At 40.6% G+C, this 19,156-nt stretch overlaps 2 protein-coding genes across 2 annotated transcripts in view; both read left to right on the top strand.

The window, feature by feature from the left end:
• LOC126983324 (trafficking kinesin-binding protein milt-like) overlaps positions 1–19,156 on the top strand; it is a 114,447-nt gene that overhangs the window by 17,974 nt on the left and 77,317 nt on the right. The gene's annotated exons all lie outside the window — the stretch shown is intronic.
• The window catches only part of LOC126983325 (uncharacterized), an 85,217-nt gene that overhangs the window by 57,315 nt on the left and 8,746 nt on the right, over positions 1–19,156 (top strand). The window lies entirely within an intron of this gene.

Raw genomic sequence — 19,156 nt, 5'->3', positions numbered from 1 at the left:
TGGATGATGATGATGATGAAGGAGGAGGGGAAGAAAGAAGAGGAGGAGGAGGAAAAGGCATTCAGGTCTACGCATTCCTTCCTGGTGTGCGAATGTCACTCACCTGGACGGGGCTGAGTGAGCAGGTGTGTTGGAGGTTGTGATGATGATGATGATGATGATGATGATGATGATGGTGGTGGTGATAATGGTAACGGAAGAAATAAAAGTGATGGAACCGTAAATTGAATAGATACTAATTAATAAATGAAGATCGTTAAGTTTGATTGAAAGAATTAAATTTATTGCAGTATTAATTTTAGTTTTTCTACTACTACTACTACTACTACTACTACTACTACTACCAATAAATATAATAATAATGTAACTGAGGTAATTTTGCGTTTGCTTTAAAATCTGTTAAAAAAAATTGATAGAGAAAGTAGAGTGTTTAGAGTGTGTGTGTGTGTGTGTGTGTGTGTGTGTGTGTGTGTGTGTGTGTGTGTGTGTGTGTGTGTGTGTGTGTGTGTACCTAAATTTTTATGTTGATTCAATTGTCTGTATTTGTTAGACTGTATGAATCGTGTGTGTGTGTGTGTGTGTGTGTGTGTGTGTGTGTGTGTGTGTGTGTGTGTGTGTGTGTGTGTGTGTGTGTGTGTGTGTGTGTGTGTGTGTGTGTGCACCTAAATTTCTGTGTTGACTCGATTGTTTGTAAGACTGAATCATCTGTGTGTGTGTGTGTGTGTGTGTGTGTGTGTGTGTGTGTGTGTGTGTGTGTTAATACGTTCATGCAAGCAGATTTAATGGTGTTTAGGTATGTTGACGGTGGTGATAGTGGTGATGAAAATGGTGGTGATGACAGCGGTGGTGGTGGTGATAGCGGTGGTGGTGGTGATGGTGATGGTGGTGATCGTGCTTCTGTCTCCTCCAGTGGTATTAACCGCTTACCTAACTTAGCCTGCTCTGCGCTGAGGGAAGAAAGAATGAAAGAAAGAAAGGAAGGAAGGAAGGAAGGAAGGAAAGAAAGAAAGAAAGAAAGGAAGGAAGGAAGGAAAGAAAGAAAGAAAGGAAGGAAGGAAAGAAAAAAAAAGAAAGAAAGAATGAAAGAAAGAAAGGAAGGAAGGAAGGAATGAAAGAAAGAAAGAAAGGAAAGAAAGAAAGAAAGAAAGGGAGGAAAGAAAGAAAGAACAGACGTAAGAAATGATAAAACTAGTTGCTCACATGTAAAATAAAAAAAAATATCATGAGCAAACTAGATCTTATTCAACGTAAAGAAAAATAAATATAGAAAAATCGTGTTTATTACGAGTCAACAAAAGTATATCAATCACAAGTCGGAAATTATCACTTATAAAGAAAATCAGATAAAAAAAGATAAGAAAAGATAGATAGTTAATTGACTTAGAGAAAAGAAATGTAGATAAAAGAATAAAAGAAGGGAAAAGTTGATGAAGAAAAAAAGAAAAATAATTGAATAAGAGAAAAGAAAGGTTGCCAAAGGAGAAAGATAATGTTGATGAAAGAAGACAAAAAGGGAAGAAAGAAAATAGCAAGTTAGATAAAAAAGAAAAGAGAAAAGAAAGGGAGTTAAATTAATTAGAGAAAGAAAAGAAATGTAGATGAAAAGAAGAAAGAAAAGGAAGGAAGAAAATGGCAAGATATAAAAACGAAGAAAATAAAAGAAAGTTAAAGAAAAGAAGAGGAGAAATGTAAATAATATTAGAAAAAGAAGTAAGGGAAGCAAAAAATATTCAGAAATAATAAAAAAAAAACATTTGGTCATAATTTTCGGCTTTTAGAAAACACACAGAAACTTCATTACATCTTCTTACCTGCCTGAGCTTACCTGAGACCGTGATTGTGGCTAATTACCTGAAAATACCTGTGTAAGACTCTCTCTCTCTCTCTCTCTCTCTCTCTCTCTCTCTCTCTCTCTCTCTCTCTCTCTCTCTCTCTCTCTCTCTCTCTCTCTCTCATTCTTTCACGTGAACTCGTCTCATCAGTGTGTGTGTGTGTGTGTGTGTGTGTGTATGGGTGTGGCTGGGTGTGGTCTGGTTCCCGTGTGTCAGAGAACCGATCCCACACACACACACACACACACACACACACACACACGCACACACACGGTAACCCTACACTTGACCTACATCCTCCAGAAATCAGTTTTTTTTTTTCTTTTTTTTTTCCAGTAATATCAAACTTTTTATTGGATGAGCAGGACAGACAGGCAGATAGACAGACAGAAAGACAGACAGACAGACATAGACAGAGAGACAAACAGACATAGACAGACAGACAGACAGACATAGAGAGAGAAACAGACACAGACACAGAGACAGACAGAGACAAACAGACAGACAGAAGCTTACATTGTCATGCATTCTATTGGATCAGACTGACTTTATGCAGACAGAAGCCGCGTAATGTAAGCTTTTGTGATCGAGGTCAAAGATATCATCAAGGGGGGCTATCTGGGTCTTCATGTTAGGTCATTAAGGAGGCCATGTGAGTTGCCATTTGAGGTCAGTTTATTAGTGTTGGTGGTTGATGATTTGGCTTAACTTTTATCTTTTCGTTCTGTTATATTTTCCTTCTTTCATTGATCTCTTTCTTCCCTATCGGAGTTGCCTTGTATAGATGTCAACTGGCCTCTTGTAGACTCCTGAAGTGGTTATTTTCTGCTTTGTTTTCGTTAATTTTCCCCGTTTTCCTTCCTTACTTTCCTTCCTCTTCTCAATTTCTTTCCTTCCTTTCTCCTTCCATCTATTTTTCTTTTCGTTCTTTCCTCTCCTCCTCCCTTTCCTTTCCTTGCATTTTCCTCGTTTTTTTTTCCTTTTTCCTCCTCATTTTCCCATTTCAATCTTTCTACTCTTTCCTTCCCCTCTTCTTTCCCTGCCCGTTCCCCTTTATTTTACTTTCTCTCCTTCCTTTTCTCTTCCCTCCCTTCCCTTCCCCTCTTAAATATCCGAGAGAGAGAGAGAGAGAGAGAGAGAGAGAGAGAGAGAGAGAGAGAGCAATTGCATCCCAACGAATATTTTTTTCTTCTCTCCCCGAAGCCTTTCAATCTTTATGGCCGTGGCGTGAAAAGGCTTCCCCCCCGCGGCCCTTACCCGACCTTGCCTCACGCCCGCCACTCTCGTACTTGTTAAAATAATGGTATGATATCGTATGCAGTATGGGTCTTTATTATTATTGCTCTCGTTGCTATTGTTGTTTCCTCATACTTTTCGCTCGTGTATATCGTATTGGTTTTTATTATATTGTTGATGTTACTGATTGTGTTTCGTCCTCTCCTCCTCATTATTTATATTATTATTATTATTATTATTATCATTATTGTTATTTCTCTCATTCTCTCTCTGCTTCCTTTCTTTTCTTCTTGTTTTCCTTAATTTTCTCCTTTTTCTTTCCTTCTTTCCCCTTCTAACTTCATTGAAAGATGGTAGAGAGAGAGAGAGAGAGAGAGAGAGAGAGAGAGAGAGAGAGAGAGAGAGAGAGAGAATTTAGATAGCTTGAAAAAATAGATAAGGTAGATAGAAAGATAGAAAAATAGATAGATATAGATACCTTTTTTTTTTCCCACGTTCTAGTTAAATGTTCACACCTGCCTTTTGTATACCTGTTAATTAGGAGGTTTTTTTGGGGGGGTATTCATTATTATTGTTTTTATTTTTGTTATTATTATTGTTATTATTTCTACTCTTGTTTCACCTTCTGGCTCTTGCATCGCTTCCCTACTAATGATGATGATAAATGATAATGATAATGATTTGGAAACGATGAATCACGCTTATCTCTTTCTTAATCTCTCTATTAATGCCTCTGTTTCACTTTTCATATGTGACTCATTTATACAAACATGACTTGCGTTGATATCTTCCGACACACGTACTGATGAAACGATTTGGCTCTTGCGTCGCTTCCGTACTAATGACGATGATGATAGATGATAATAATAATGATTTGGAAACGATGAATCACAGTTATCTCTTCCTCAATCTCAATTTTAGTGCCTCTACATGATTCGCGTTGATATCTTCCGACACACATACTGATGAAACGATTTGGAAAGGGGTGAATATGTGTGTTTATCCCGTCCTCTATCTATGTTTATGCCTCTCTTAATTCATCTCTGACATTATTTTTTATGCCTGTTGCTATGAATCTGTGTTTAGGTATGCCTCTCTTAATTCATCTGTGCCATTTTTTCATGCCTGTTATGAATATGTGTTTATGCCTCTCTTAATTCATCTGTGCCATTTTTTCATGCCTGTTATGAATATGTGTTTATGCCTCTCAATTCATCTGTGACATTTTTTAATATACCACTTCCTATGATATATTAAAACATCTTGGTAACACGATTTGGAAAGGATTAAATCACACATATACATCTTCATCTGTCTCTGCTATAAATCCCTCTGTTTCAGTGTTTAATATCTGACTTTTTTAACGGACCTGACTTGCAGTGACATATAAAAACACACGTATTGGTAAAGTCATTTTGAAAGGATTTATTGACGCCTATAAATTCGCTTACCTGTGTCCTTTTTTATATATATGACTTTTTACATGCACGTAACTTCCAGCTGTTAATATTTTTCTTTGCTTATACGTGACATATATACAATGGTTCGCAAATTTCTACATACGAATGATTTTTTTACATACGAATGATATATTTTTTTTACATACGAATGATATATTTTTTTACATACGAATGATAGATTTTTTTACATACGAATGATAGATTTTTTTACATACGAATGATAGATTTTTTTACATACATAATCGTTCCTTCTAATGGTTCATAATTTCTTTTCATAGATGTGACTCTTAATGGGATGACTATTTCTACACACTCGTTAACAGCCTCGTCCCGGAAGCGATAGTTAATAGTTTTGTAAAGAATGAGTGATTAGTAATATTGCCTTTTGTTGTTAAGTAATTACCTGTTGTTAAGAATATATATATTTTTTTTTATCTGGTATTTGGTATTTGTTTTTGTTGTTTTTGTTGTTGTTGTTTTAATTGTTCTTGTTTTGTTTTCTCTTGCTGGTGATTGCTTTTGTTGTTTTTCTTTTTTGTTTTGTTTTTATCCTTTTTTCTTGTTTTCTATCCACTTGGCTTCTCATTTTCTTTCCTTCCTTTCTTTTTTTTATTCTTTTTTCCTCTCTCTCTCTCTCTCTCTCTCTCTCTCTCTCTCTCTCTCTCTCTCTCTCTCTCTCTCTCTCTCTCTCTCTCTCTCTCTCTCTCTCTCTCTTCTTAATTACTGTGTTTGTTTTCAATTCACCTCCTAAATCACCTTCTTCCTCTTCCCTTTGTTTGTCCTCTTGAGTCTTCCTTTATCCTCCTCTTCCTCTTCCTCTTCCTCCTTCTCTTTCAGTCTTGCGTTCCTTCAATCACTGTCCTCTTAATATAATTTTGCTTTTATCTATCTTCTTTGTCTCCTTTTTCTTCTTCTTCCTCTTCTTCTTCTTCTTTTTGCAACGCCTTGATCACATATACCAACCAATTCTTCTTTTTTCTTCTTCTTCTTTTTCTTCATCATCTTCTTATTTTGCCTCTTCGTCTTCTTCTTCCTCCTCCTCCTCCTCCTCCTCCTCCTCCTTCTCCTTGGTGTCCTTTTCCTGCATGATCGTTGCCATGGAAACGCTCCCGAGGTCCTTTCTTCAGCGCCTTCCTCAGGAGTGTGTGTGTGTGTGTGTGTGTGTGTGTGTGTGTGTGTGTGTGTGTGTGTGTGTGTGTACACACACACACACACACACACACACACACACACACACACACACACACACACACACATGCATTCATACACAAATTGATACGTACATACACGCACACACACGCACACACACACACACACACACACGCACATACACACACACTCAGGGCCAGACGGCAAAATCGATGCCGCCTAGTACCGCGCATGGCAGGAGGGGGCGAAGAGGAGGAGGAGGAGGAGGAGGAGGAGGAGGAGGAGAAGGGTGATGAAATAGTGGACAGAAAGGAGAGGTTGCAACTGTATGGAGAAGATAGTTACAGGGGAAGAGGAGGAGGAGGAGGAGGAGGAAGAAAAAGAAGAAAAGGAGGAGGAGGAAGAAAGAAAGAGAAGAAAAGACGAAGGCGGAGGAGAAGAAGCATGAAAAAAGAAAAAGAAGAAAAGAAAGAGGAGGAGGAGAATGAAGAAAGGGAAGAAAAGAAGAAGGAGGAGGAGGTGGAGGAAAAAGAAAGAAGAGGAGGAGGAGGGGAAGGATTTAGTGGTGTAGACATGACAAGGTAGACAAAAGAGGGACAGAAGAGAAGGAGGAGGAGGAGGAGGAGGAGGAGGAGGCAGTAAGGAGAACCATTTAGCAGAGTAGGCAGATAAGGAAGACGGAAGACGGGAAGGAAGAAGAGGAGGAGGAGGAGGAGGAGGAGTAGGGTTGAAATATCATGATGGCGATTTGAATTTTGTTAATCAGAGTAATGCAAGATAGTTAGAGAAGTTAATTGCATGAGAGAGAGAGAGAGAGAGAGAGAGAGAGAGAGAGAGAGAAAAGAACAAAAACGATTAATGACCCGAAGAAGAGAAGGAGGAGGAGGAGGAGGAGAAGGAAGAAGGAGGAGAGAGGGGAAATATTTGGATAGGAAGAGAAATTTGATGGAGAGGGAAATTGATGAGAGGAAGGGAGAGAGAAGAGTGGGATGAAGAGGTGAGATGGCAGGAGGAGGAGGAGGAGGAAGGAAGGAGGTGTTAAAGGAGAGAGAGTTGAAATTTAAAGAGAAAAGAGAGAGAGAGAGAGAGAGAGAGAGAGAGAGAGAGAGAGAGAGAGAGAGAGAGAGAGAGAGAGACTGGCTGTAATGTCTTTAAAATGGCACAACCTTGACCTGTGTGTGTGTGTGTGTGTGTGTGTGTGTGTGTGTGATCAAAGGCGTTCAATATTACGTTTATTTGATGTAAAGACGCGGTTAGATTTATTTATTTATTTATTTTATTTTTGTTTACTTTGATAATTTTTGTGTGCTCGTTTATCGGTCTGTCTGTCTGTCTGCTTTTCTTCCTGTATTCGTCTGTCAGTCTGCTTTAAGTCGGGCACCATAGCGTGACAAAACGTGTGTGTGTGTGTGTGTGTGTGTGTGTGTGTGTGTGTGTGTGTGTGTGTGTGTGTGTTACCCATCATGCAACACCAAGGTCATGCAACACCTATCAGAGAGAGAGACAGACAGACAGACAGACACACAAACAGACAGACAGGCAAACAGACAAACACATAGACAGACACCAGTAAACAAAATCGATCAACACACACACACACACACACACACACACACACACACACACACACACACACACACACACACAGACGCACACTTTCCACTTGGACCAGGGCGGAAAATTGCTAAACTCTGGGAATCGGGAATTGTGCCTGGAATGAAGGGCCGTGAGGAGGGGGAGGAAGAGGGGGAGGAGGAGGGGGAGAAGAAGGGGGTAAAGGGAGAGAGGAGGGGGTCGGTTGGCTTCAGTTGCACTCCTGCCTTCGCGCGAGAATCGACTCCTCCCCGTGGTGTGTGTGTTTGCGCGCTTCCAACGGGGCTACAAATACCATCTTAGCGCCGTGGTGTTATACTTGTGTTTGCGCTCTTTCAACGGGGTCACAAATCCAATACTAGTGACTCCTGGTGATGTTGTTTTGGATATAGTGTTCGTTTGCGTTGAATGGTGCCAGAAACTCGTGACCATGGACCTCTTGTGTTGTGTTTACAGATGTTCTTTGCGTTGAGGCGTTGTTCTGGTGTTTGCGAGCTTTTAACGGGGTCACAAATCCATTACTAGTGCCTTATGGTGTTATTGTTTTGGATATAATGTTCGTTTGCGTTGAATGGTGCCAGAAACTCGTGACCATGGACCTCTTGTGTTGTGTTTACAGATGTTCTTTCAGTTGAGGCGTTGTTCTGGTGTTTGCGATCTTTTAACGGGGTCACAAATCCAATACTAGTGACTCTTCGTGATATTGTTTGGGGTTTTCTGCTTGTGGACGTTGAAAAGAGTTAAAGGAAATTACTATACCAGGACGTGTTTCTCATATGATACTCTGTTTGCGGACGCTTAATGAGGTCACAATGCCATTACTAGTGACTCAGTGATGTTGTTTTCGTTGTAATGTTTGCGAACGTTGATCAGGGCCACAAACTCATAACCAGTGACGTGTTTACCTTGTGCTATTGTGTTTACGATCTTTTAACAGGATCACAAATTCTTGACCAGCGACGCCGTGTTAGAATTCATGTCTTGCTGTGTTTGTGAACGTGCTGTGTGGAGGGACCTGTGTCTGTGTGTGACTTGTGAGAGACAGCAGGACACTATGGATGGTATTACAAGACACGTTGGGTTCTCACATCAGGTATTTCTAAAGGTCAAAGAGAGGGTTAGTCAGGTTCTAGTGAGTGTTTCTTTTGGTTCATGGTACAGAGGAAGGGTCACACTACCACCAGGGTCATAAAACTACTACTGGAAATGCCCACAACTCCTACGAAAGCCTTGTCAAATATGTGTTTTTGAGCGGCGAAATGTCTTATAATACGATCCTATGGCTCTTCCTTCTTGCTGTTGGTCTTATGGTTGCTTTGCTGTGATGATTGAAGTTGATAGTCTTGTCTTATACTGCTTTTGTTACGTGCTGTGTGAAGGCGCCTGTTGATGTGTGTGACGTGATAGAGGAAGGCCACGATGGATATACGGTCTTGATCTTCTTATGGTTGCTTTGCTGTGATAATTGAAGTTGGTAATCCTGTCTAGTGTGCTTGTACGTGCTGTGTGAAGGCGCTTGTTGATGTGTGTGACGTTAGAGAAAGGCCACGATGGATATACGGTCTTGATCTTCTTATGGTTGCTTTGCTGTGATAATTGAAGTTGGTAATCCTGTCTAGTGTGCTTGTACGTGCTGTGTGAAGGCTCCTGAACATTGATGTGTGTGACGAGATAGAGAAAGGAGGTCACTATGGATATATGGTCTTGCTCTTATGGTTTCTTTGCTGTGATAATTGATAATGCTGTTCTTGTCTACTGTGTTTGTACGTGCTGTGTGAAGGCGCCAGTTGCTCTCTGTGACATATGAGGGAAAGCAAGACACCATGGACATGCCTTCTTGATGCTGTTCTGAGTTAATTTTGCAGTGATAAATGATGTTGGTCTCCTTTTGGTCCTGTGATGTGTGTGATAGGAAGCCAGACTAGTGAGACATTGTTATTTTCATTGTTAGTTATGTGTTACGCTCTGATAATAGTAAAAAGGAATACGGTGTTGATTAGAAAGAGAATTATATTGGTGATGTTTTTTCTTGTATTAGTGTTTATATTGGGCTATGGTCTAATGATAACAAATGATATTGATGTTTTTTTCTTATAATTGGTGTTTGTATTGGGCTGTGGTATAATGCTGTTGATGATGATGATAGTGAGTGACAATTCAACTCAGAAGTTAAAAATAGGAAGACAGGATAAAGAAGATAGATGAAGGAATAAAAGATGAAGATGGGAGGTGAAGGGAAGGGTTAAGGAAGAGGAATAAGGAAAAGATGTTACTAAAATAATGATTAAAAGATAATTAGTGACGATTCAATTTAAAAGTATAATGCTGATAAAAAGTTACAATCTAATTAAAAGTATAAATGGTAATGGAATACGACTTTATTTGTTTTATTTTGTGGGTTAATTAAAGCGTGGGAAAGTTAACATACGGGTTTTAAAAATTGTTTCTCGCTTTTTCCTTTCCCTTCATTTCCTTCCCTTCATTTCCTTTTCTTCCCATCCCTTCCTCTTTCCTTCCTTCCCTTCCCTTTTCATTCCCTTCCCTTCCTTTCCCTTTCCTTCCTTCCCTTCCCTTCTTTTTATTTCCTTCTCTTTTCCTTCCTTCCCTTCCCTTCATTTCCTTCCCTTCCTTCCCTTCCCTTTTCTTTCATTTCCTTCTCTTCCCATCATTCCCTTCCCTTTCCTTCCTTCCCTTCCCTTAATTTCCTTCCCTTCCTTTCCTTCCCTTTTCCTACCTTCCCTTTCCTACTTTAATTTCCTTCCCTTCATTTCCTTCCCTTTTCCTTCCTTCTCTTCCCTTCATTTCTTTCAATTTTCCTTCCTCCCTTCCCTTCCCTTCATTTCCTTCCCTCCCTCATTTTCACTTGTCTTATTCTTTTTCATATTCTTCCTTTATTTCCTCTTTCCTTCTTGTCCATATATATTTTTTACTCTTTCTCTTCCTTTTTTTTATTGATTCAGTTTTACCTCTTTTCTTGTATTAATAGAATGAAGGAGTGACTGAGAAAATAAAGGAGAATGAAAACGAGGAATAGGGAAGATGAGAACAGAGGAATAAGTTAAGAAATAAAAGCAAATATGGAAGATAGAAGTTAAGAATAGGAAGGAAGCGAATAAAGGAATGAATAACCGTCTAAATGTATAACGCTGGGGTCATTTAGGTCACATGAAATACTGAGTGAGTGTGAGTGAGTGCATGATTGTGAGTTGAGTGAGTGCATGATTGTGAGTTGAGTGAGTGCATGATTGTGAGTTGAGTGAGTGCATGATTGTGAGTTGAGTGAGTGCATGATTGTGAGTTGAGTGAGTGCATGATTGTGAGTGTGAGTGAGTGCATGATTGTGAGTTGAGTGCGTGCGTGCGTGCGTGTGTGTGTGATAACGTTTGACAGAGGTGATGATAGCGAGGAAAGGCGTTTTGTAAATACTGATAATACTCTGGTTATGGAAACGAAGATAAGGAAGATAGACATTGATAAATTGGAATAGACATAAAAAAAAGGATCTTGAAGGTGAGAATTTGTGTATAAAAATGACGAGGATGAAAAAGAAGAAAAGAAACAGAGAAAAAAAGGGAGGATGGGTCGTGTGTGTGTGTGTGTGTGTGTGTGTGTGTGTGTGTGTGTGTGTGTGTGTGTGTGTGTGAAGGACGTGTGTGTGTGTGTGTGTGTGTGTGTGTGTGTGTGAGAGAGAGAGAGTATTTTTTTTATGTTGTGTTTAGACGAATTCTTTTCACGGTTCGATGAAAGAGAGAGAGAGAGAGAGAGAGAGTACTTTTTCTTTATGTTATTTTGGACGAATTCTTTTCACGGTTCGATGAGAGAGAGAGAGAGAGAGAGAGAGAGCGTCCATTCCGTAATTAGCTAGGAAGGAACCGCCAGAATTTCATTAGAGAGGAAGGGAAAGAGGAGAAAGAATGGAAGAGAGGAGAGAAAAAAAACAAGAAGAAAAATAAAAACAAACAAAAAGAGAAAGGGAGAGAAAAGAAGTAGAGGGAAGCATCTTTATCACTTTCTCTTCCCTTCTACACTTTCTTCCTTTCTCTACGTAATTTTATCTGTTCCTTCTTTATTCTCTTTCGTTATAAATCTCTCCTTCTTTATTTTCCTTTATTCTTTATTTCTCTTCCTTTCTCTACGTCATTTTATCTGTTCCTTCTTTATTCTCTTTCGTTATAAATCTCTCCTTCTTTATTTTCCTTTATTCTTTATTTCTCTTCCTTTCTCTATGTAATTTTATCTGTTCCTTCTTTCTCTTTCGTTATAAATCTCTCCTTCTTTATTTTCCTTTATTTCTTCTTTATTTCTCTTCCCTTCTTCACTTTCTTCCTTTCTCTATGTAATTTTATCTGTTCCTTCTTTATCTCTTTCGTTATAAATCTCTCCATTATTTTTCTTTATTTCTTCTTTATTTGTCTATCTCTCTCTATCCTCTTTCGTTCTAAGCCATTCCCTTCATTACTTTTCTTAATTTGTTACTTCCTTCATCAATCTTCCTCTATCTTCTCTTTCTAAACCTTTCTCTTCAATGTCTATCTTTATCGTTTTTCCTCATTTGTCTCCATTCATCTTGCGTCATAGACATTTCCCTTCGTTACCCTTCCCCTCCCTTCCTTTCCCTTCTCTTCAACTCGTTTCCTTTCTTCTCCTCTTCCCTTCCCTTCTCTTTCTTTCCTTTCCCTTCCCTTCCCTTCCTTTCCAACCGTTTCTTTCCTTCACTCATTCCCTTCCCTTTCCTTCTCTTCCTTTCCTTCGTTACCCTTCTCCTCCCTTCCTTTCCCTTCCCTTCAACCTGTTTCCTTTATCCACTCCTTCCCTTCCCTTCCCTTCCCTTCTCTCCTTTCCTTTCCTTTCCATTCCCTTCCCTTTCCTTCTTTTCGATCCGTTTCCTTCCTCCATCCCTTCCCTTCCCTTCACTGCCCTTTCGTTTCCTCCTCTCCCTTTCCTTTCCTTTCCTTCACCTCCACTCAACCTGTTTCCTCCCTCCATCGCTTCCCTTTCCTTCACTCCCTTTCCTTTCCTTTCCGTCCCCTCCATTCAACCTGTTTCCTCCCTCCACCCCTTCCTTTCCTTTCCTTTCCTTCTCCTTTTCTTTCGTATTTTTGTGTGTTTTTGTGTCTTATTTTCCCTTTTCCCTCTTTTCCAGCCTTCTCTTTTTTTCCCTTCTTCATTTTTCTTTTCTTTAACTCTTTTCCTTTTATTTTATCTCCCTCTACATTTCTTTCCTTCCTTTTTTCCCTTTCATTCTTCTTTTCTTCCTTTCTTTCTTCTTTCATCCTCTTCCTTTTCTTTCCTTCCCTTCCTCCTCTCTTTCCCTCCCTTCCTCCTCTCTGTCCCTCCCTTCCTCCTCTCTTTCCCTCCCTTCCTCCTCTTTGTCTCTCCGTTCCTCCTCTCTTTCCCTCCCTTCCTCCTCTCTTTCCCTCCCTTCCTCCTCTCTTTCCCTCCCTTCCTCCTCTCTTTCCCTCCCTTCCTCCTCTCTTTCCCTCCCTTCCTCCTCTCTTTCCCTCCCTTCCTCCTCTCTTTCCCTCCCTTTCCTCCCTCACTTCATTTCTCTCCCTTCCTCCTTCCCAATCACCCTCCCTCCCTGCTCACCCTTGTACTATATAACCTGTATCTAACACCTGCCTCCCTTCCTGCTTACCTGCCCACCTTCACACACCTTGTTAAGCCTATCTCTCACCTGTCAATCACCCTTAGTCTCCCCTTTCCCTTTTTCTCCCTTCTCCCTTCCTATTTTTATCAGTTATTTTTTTTCTCGCCTCCATTAATCTCCCTCTTTCCCCTTCTTCTTGTTTTCCCTCTTCCTCCTTTTCTCTTTCTGGTTATGTCTTTTATCAATTATCTTTCCCTTCTTCTCTCTCCCTTTTTCCCTTCCCTTTCTTATCTTTCCTTCCCTCTATTTCTATCTTCCTTCCTTTATCCTTATCTCCCTTCTTTCCTTCCTCTCTGTTCCTCTGCCTCCCTTCTGTCATATCTTCCTCCCTTTGTTTCTCTCTTTCTCTATTTCTCTCTCCCTTCTTTCTTCTTTTCCTCCTTTCATTCCTCTCTCCTTCCCTACGTTCCTTTCTCCTCCATTCGTTCCACCTATCCTCCCTTCCTTCCTCTCTCCCTTGATTCATTTCTCCCTCCGTTCATTCCTCTCTCCCTCCCATTCGTTCCTCTCTCTCTCCCTCCCTGCACTTACCTTCCCCTTACCTGTAATATATAGACCAATTAGCTCCTCCGTGTTTACCTGAGTTCCCCTTCACACCTTCCCTAAGCTCACGCACCTTTAAGGCAATTACCTGTGCCCTTCCCTTACCTCGAACACCTGTACTCACGTCTTACCTGTGTTTACCTGTATTAATTAGTTTTGGCTTTTTATACCTCAAGATCTGGTTTTTTTTTTTTTTTTTTTTTTAATTTTTCTTCACTTTTTAACCTTTTTTTATCTCCTTTCTAACTTACTTTCCTCTTTGTTTTCCTTCTATTTTCCTATTATCTCCTTTCCTTTTAACTTTCTTTCGTATTTTTGTGTCTGTGCCTTCTCATTTTCTTTTTTCCCTCTTTTCCAACCTTCCCTGTTTTTCTCTCCTTCCTTTTTCTTCTTTTTTTTTCTCTTGCTTTCCCTTTTATTTTATCTCCCTCTACGTTTCTTTCCTTCCTTTTTTCCTTTTAATTCTACTTCTTTCTTTCTTCTTTTCCTTTTCTCTCCTTTCCTTCTACCTTCTGATTTCCTTACTTTTCCTTCACACCTTTCCTAATTACTTTTTTCTTACCCATTTGGCAGTTACCTTCACCTTACCTGACCTTCCGGCACACCTGTTCCCTAAATTTACCTGTAATTACCTACCTTTTCATTTCTATACCTTCCTATTTACCTTACTTTCCCTACCTACCTTTCTTAATCACATTTTTTATCTATTTAAAACCTACCTTACCTTACCTTCCGGCACACCTGTTCCCTAAATTTACCTGTAATTACCTATCTTTTCATCTCTATACCTTCCTATTTACCTTACTTTCCCTACCTACCTTTCTTAATCACATTTTTACCTATTTAACACCTACCTTCACCTTACCTTACCTTCCGGCACACCTGTTCTTTAGATTTACCTGTAATTACCTACCTTTTCATCTCTATACCTTCTTACCTTAATTTCCCTACCTACCTTTCTTAATCACATTTTTTACCTATTTAAAACCTACCTTACCTTACCTTCCGGCACACCTGTTCTTTAGATTTACCTGTAATTACCAACCTTTTCATCTCTATACCTTCCTGCTTACCTTACTTTCCCTACCTACCTTTCTTAATCACATTTTTACCTATTTAAAACCTACCTTACCTTCCAGCACACCTGTTCTTTAGATTTACCTGTAATTACCTACCTTTTCATTTCTATACCTTCCTGCTTACCTTAATTTCCCTACCTACCTTTCTTAATCACATTTTTACCTATTTAAAACCTACCTTACCTTACCTTCCAGCACACCTGTTCTTTTGATTTACCTGTAATTACCAACCTTCTCATCTCTATACCTTCCTGCTTACCTTACTTTCCCTACCTACCTTTCCTAATCATATTTTTACCTATTTAAAACCTACCTTACCTTACCTTCCAGCACACCTGTTCTTTTGATTTACCTGTAATTACCTATCTTTTCATCTCTATACCTTCCTATTTACCTTACTTTCCCTACCTACCTTTCTTAATCACATTTTTACCTATTTAACACCTACCTTCACCTTACCTGACCTTCCGGCACACCTGTTCCCTAAATTTACCTGTAATTGCCTACCATTTCACTTCTACACCTTACTTACCTTACTTTCCCTATCTACCTTACCTAAGCACTTTTTTTTTACCTGTCTTATTTACCTTCACCTTACCTGACCTGGCACACCTGTTTAAATTTACCTGTAATTACCTACCATTTCACTTCTACACCTTACTTACCTTACTTTCCCTATCTACCTTACCTAAGCATTCCTACCTATCAACAATTAACTCCACCTATCCTTACCTGACAAACACCTGTACTCCACTTTTACCTCCCATTATCTGTATCGCCTTACCTGTATTAGCCTTACCTGGTCGCCACTTACCTTCCCCCTACCTGGCTATTGACCTACGCCACTGTCTTGTGTAACCTGACCTACTCTGCCTCCCTCTCTCCCTCCTTCTTTCCCTCCCTCCCTCCCTATCCGTTTATCTTTCACGCCCTCCTTTTTCCTTTTCCTCTCTCTCTCTCTCTCTCTTTCCTTCCCCATTAATCGTTATTTTTCTCTCTTCCTTCCTTTTTAATGCCCTCTACCTCCCCTCCCCTCTCTCTTCCCTTTTCTATCTCCCTTCCTCTCTCCCTATCGGTCTGTCCCCTTCCTTCCTCCTTCACTATCGCCTTATCTGACCCTCTCGTCCACTAATATAGCCATTGACATCACTTCCCTTATCCGTTAATCACTCACGATCTTATCAGCTTGTGTAATGAGGTGATTGGACTTTTTTTTTTTGTGTGTGTGTGTATGTGTGTTTAGGTAACGGAGTCTGACAGTCATGTAACAATTTGACTTACATATATATTTTTTTTCGTGGGTTCATGGGTCGAGAAGTGATGTTTTTTCTTGAGCTAAGGAGACAGTTCAAGGGCGCAAAGAAAGAATATAAAAAACAAAAAGCCCGCTACTTACTCCTCCTGAATAGAGGTCAAAGGAGTGGCCAAAAAATGTATAGTGATCTGTGTTACTAACTGAAAGGTAGACTAGACTAGAGAGGTTAGGCTTTGTTTACTTTACTTTATCATTATTTCCGTGGGTCAATGAGTGATGGCTTTTTCTATATGGTCATCATTTATTATTTTGAGCGTTGTTAATGGTGGGGAATTAGCTTATGATGGTAATGGATCCATAATTGATGTTAATGCTTGCCAAATGAATGATTGATTGCTCTTGCCCTGGAAAAGATAATATTAGTAGTGGTGTGGGTGGTAATGGTAGTAGTAGTAGTAGTAGTAGTAGTAGTAGTGATATGGGGGGGTTATAAGTGGTAGTGGTTTTAGTGGTAGTAGAATAGTAGTAGTAGTTGGTGGTGGTGTTTTTGTTAAGGTGGTAGTAGTAGTAGTAGTAGTAGTAGTAGTGGTAGTAGTAAGCAGCAACTTCACAACACATTTCCTCAGTAAACAACCTTAACTTAACGTAGGCCTAAGCAGATCCAGGTTGAGGTGTCCAGATTTCACGGTATTGCGTCATCCCTAAAGGTGATTGCGTCATTGCTCTAAGACGTGTATGGCTGTGGAAGGAAGAGGAGGAGGAGGAAGAGGAAGAGGAGGAAGAAGAGTAGGAGGAGGAGGAGAGAAAGTGCTTAACATACCTACGTCGTGACCGGGGAAGCTGTATAGTGTATGGAGAGAGAGAGAGAGAGAGAGAGAGAGATAATACTTCTTTTCTTTCTTTTAGGTCTTCATGTCCAGTAGTAGTAGTAGTAGCAGTAGTAGTAGTAGTAGTAGTAGTAGTAGTAGTAGTAGTAGTATTGAATCCCTTATCTAGGCTTGTCAGGTAGGTCAGGTCAGGCTTGGGTGGGGTCGTGTGGTTACGTCAGATGGTCTAGCGAATTGGGCTTCCTCCTCCTCCTCCTCCTCCTCCTCCTCCTCCTCCTGTTCTTTCTCTTTTTTTCTTTTTTTTTACTTTGTAGTTGGAGTTGGCGTGTGTATATCTCATTTCCCCTCCTCCTCCTCCTCCTCCTCCTCCTTCTCTTCCTCCTCCTCCTCCTCCTCCTCCTCCTCTTCTTCCTCCTCCCCCTCTTCCTTCCTCGTACTCCTCACCCCTTTCGTCTTCTTCTTTTTCCCTCCTCGCCCTCCTCACCCCCCTCGTCCTCCTCCTCCTCCTCCTCCTCCTCCTCCTGAATCTCTCTTCCATGCAGGTGACGAAGGATCGATTCGTCTCAAAAGTTGGCGTCAGTCTGTCCCTGTTTGTGCGTGTGTGTGTGTGTGTGTGTGTGTGTGTGTGTGTGTGACGTCAACAGGTGCGGTGACGGCCGTGGACAATCAGGCAAATATGTGTGTTTGTGTTTGTGTGTGTGTGTGTGTGTGTGTGTGTGTGTGTGTGTGTGTGTGTGTGTGTTCGTTTGTGTGTTTGTGTGTGTTGCAACGTTTATTTTGGTCACAGGTGTGTTGTTAGTTAATTAGTTGATGAACGTTCACCTGTGTCAGTCATGATTTGGATTTATTTTATTTATTGATTGATTTTATTTATTTATTTTTCAAGTTATTCTGATTGATTTAATTTTTCCTGAATTTTCCTCTTTTTTCTTATTTTTCTGGTTTTTTTCTCATTTTCCTTTTTTTCTTATTTTCCTGTTTTCTTATTTTCCTTTTTTTTCCTGTTTTTTTCTTAATTTCCTGTTTTTTTCTTATTTTCTTGTTTTCTTATTTTCCTGTTTTTTTCTTATTTTCCTGTTTTTTTCTTATTTTCCTGTTTTTTTCTTATTCTTGTTTTCTTATTTTCCTGTTTTTTTCTTATTTTCCTGTTTTTTCTTATTTTCCTGGTTTTTTTTCTTATTTTCCTGTTTTTTCTTATTTTCATGGGTTTATTTTTTCCTGGGATCGTATTTTATTTCCTCGATTTTTGTATTTTTTTCCTCGAGTTTGCTTTATTTTCATTCTTTTTTTCCTGAGTTCATTTCGTTTTTCCCTTTTCATTATTTCCATTTTTTGTTTTGTTTTTTATCGTTTCTCTTCCTTCGTTTATATCATTTTTCCTGTTTAACTTTTTATTCCTGAGTTTATTTCGTTTTTTCCTCCTTTTTTCCGTTTTTCTTTGAGATTTTTATCGATTTTCTTCCTTTGTTTATATAGTTTTTTCCTGGGTTCGTTTTTCTCTGGGGCTTTATAATTTTTTCCATGTTTTCATTCGTTTTATTTCCTGGGGGGGGGGTATTTCTTCCCCTGGGTATTATCGTTTTATATTCCTGGATTTGTACCTTTTTCTGATCCGGCTTGTCGTGGGTTTGAGTTCTTCCTTAACTGTGCCACATAGGACAGATAACAGCCGCCTTCACGAGGGTCCGGGCCTTTAAGTGCTGGTTCGTGTTAGGTGGACTCCTCGCTGGGTCGCCGCTTCCCCCTAACCAGATAGCTGAGTCCCAGGCGGCAGGAGACTCACGACCTTAGCGCTGTCACGGGGCCGGAAGGGGATCGTGGTGATGATTAAACCTAACTTGTGTGTATGTAAGAACACTTGGAAGAGCTCTATCTGTTTCGGGATCGTTGGTCGTGGCGTTCTTTTGGTTTCAGAGTCTTGGTGGTGGCGCTCTCCTGGTTCGGGCGTTGCCTTTTCATGTATAATGTTGTGGCGCTTCCCTAACGTACTTTCCTGGGTGGGTCGAGCGCTCTCCTGTAGCGGGGCCGTAGGGTTGGGGACGTTATCTATTGTTTCCGACGCTGAGGCGGCTTTTGTTTGCCGTGAATAGCGCTGCGCCCCTGTGTGACGGACAGTAAGCCTTTTGTCGCTGTGAGTACCGCTGTGACGGGTATTAACGTGCTTCCTAACCCCCCCACCGTAACATACTTCCTAACCCCCCATACGCACACAGGCACACTGTTCCATAAGGCCGCTGCTCCGTGAAAGAAACAAGAGCTCGTGAGGGAAGGATAGAGACGTGAACGTGTTGGCTGACGAGTTGCCCTGCTGACCGTCGTGCGATGCCCTGGGCGTCAGGCGTGTGAGGCGGGGCGCGGGCTGGGCGATGCCAGGCACGGTGCGCACCCCCTCGGGGCAGGCGTTGAGGGCGGCCGCGGGCACACTGGAGGCCACCCCGTAGTTGGTTAGTGCCACGGCCGCCCCCGCCGCCCGTGCCGCCGCCGCCCGCCGCGTGCACCCGCTGATCCCGAGCAGCTGGTCCGTGGCGTGCG

This window comes from Eriocheir sinensis, chromosome 53 (assembly GCF_024679095.1).
Source record: "Eriocheir sinensis breed Jianghai 21 chromosome 53, ASM2467909v1, whole genome shotgun sequence".
Lineage (NCBI taxonomy): Eukaryota > Metazoa > Arthropoda > Malacostraca > Decapoda > Varunidae > Eriocheir > Eriocheir sinensis.
This window is presented reverse-complemented; position numbering and strand designations above follow the sequence as displayed.